Here is a 1,816-nt window from a genome sequence, read left to right on the forward strand (position 1 = left end):
ACTCTAGAGAGCATCTATGCTAATGCATTCTCGATCTCGGAAGAGAACACTGGATAAAGTGGAAGAAGTTTTTGAAGAAGTTGAGAAATTTGAGAAAGAAGTTGTTATTGTAATGGGTGAACCAACAGTGAATCTGAAGGCTTTGATGGATTACTCTCAACCGAAGATCAATGATATTCAGTTTAGCATTGTCAGACCAGCCATCGCAGCTAACACTTTGGAAATCAAGTCTAGCACGATTCAGATGGTGCAAAACTCATCAGTCCAGTTTGGGGGTTCTCCAACGGAAGACCCTAACATGCATATTAAAGATTTCATCGAGATCTGCAACACTTTCAAATTCAACAATGTTTCTGAAGATGCTGTTAAGCTGAGGCTTTTCCAATTCTCTCTAAGGGATAAAGCTAAGTGTTGGTTGCATTCTCTACCACCAGGCTCTATTACTACTTGGGAAGATCTTGCGCAAAAGTTTCTTACTAAATTTTTCCCTATGGCAAAGACAGCTGCAATCAGAAATGCTCTTACTCAATTTATGCAACAATCGGGAGAGTCTTTATGTGAAGCTTGGGATTGTTATAAGGAGATGCTTAGGAAGTGTCCTCATCATGGGATGCCTGAATGGAAGATTATCAACTGCTTTTATAATGGTTTGGGAGCACAGTCCAGACCCATGCTTGATGTAGCATCAGGTGGAGCCTTATGGGCTAAGAGCTACGATGAAACTTATGAGTTGATTGAACTAATGGCTGCTAATGAATACCAGAACCCTTCTTAGAGACTACCTCAAGGCAATATAGCAGAAATTCTGGAGGTAGATGTAGCTACTGCTATAGCTGCTCAGCTTAAGGCTTTAACGATGAAGCTGGATCCTTTGGCTAATTATGGAGTTAATCAGATCACTAATGTTTGTGAGCTTTGTGCTGGTGCGCATGAGACGGAGCAATGTGCTATTTCTAGTGAATCATCTCAGTTCGTGAGCAACTTTCAGATGTCGCAGGAACCTGTTCCATCCATATATCATCCCAACAACCGCAATTATCCTTCAGCTGGAGCAACAAATAGAATGTGGTGCAACAGCCTTATCAGCAGTATGCAACAAAGTGATTCAACCCTCCTGGTTTTCAACAACCGTAATATGCACCAAGACAACAACTCTGAATTTAACAATCTAATGAAAAATCTGAATTGGAGGAGTTGAGGCTTAAGTGCAAGAGCCAAGCAATTTCTAATAAGACCTTGGAGAATCAAATTGGGCAGACTGCCAATGCCTTGCTGAATCGACAACCTGGAACACTCCCTAGCGACACAGAAGTTCCAGGAAAGAAGAAAGCAAAAGAGCAGGTTAAGGCAATTACATTGATGTCTGGGAAGGTTGCACACCCTGAAAAATCTCAAGTTTCAGAAGATGAAGTTGTGGTTGAAGAAGATGTGCAGAAGGAAGCATAAGTGGAATCAAGGAAGAAAACCGTGGAACACACTCATCTTGAGGGTAATATAGGGGAGAAACATGTCTATCCTCCACTTTCTTTCCCTAAGAGGCTGCAGAAGCAAAAGTTGGATAAGCAGTTTGCTAAGTTTCTAGAGGTGTTCAAGAAACTTCATATCAACATAGCTTTCGCAGAAGCTCTTGAACAGATGCCTAGTTATGTGAAGTTTATAAAAGGTATTCTCTCTCAGAAAGTAAAGCTCGATGACTTAGAGATCGTTGCTCTCATGGAGGAATGCAGTGTTGTGCTGCAACAGAAGATGCCTCCAAAGCTTAAAGATCCTGAAAGCTTCACTATTCCTTGCACCATCGGAAACTTGTCGTTTAACA

General features: G+C 41.4%; 1 non-coding gene across 1 annotated transcript; it reads right to left on the reverse strand.

The window, feature by feature from the left end:
• Positions 1 to 505: 505 nt before the first annotated feature.
• Positions 506 to 612, reverse strand: LOC141699437 (small nucleolar RNA R71). The gene has a single exon (XR_012565900.1). It is a non-coding gene; the product is annotated as a small nucleolar RNA R71 (small nucleolar RNA).
• Positions 613 to 1,816: the final 1,204 nt, after the last annotated feature.

The sequence above is a fragment of the Apium graveolens genome, chromosome 11 (genome assembly GCF_009905375.1).
Source record: "Apium graveolens cultivar Ventura chromosome 11, ASM990537v1, whole genome shotgun sequence".
Taxonomy (NCBI): domain Eukaryota; kingdom Viridiplantae; phylum Streptophyta; class Magnoliopsida; order Apiales; family Apiaceae; genus Apium; species Apium graveolens.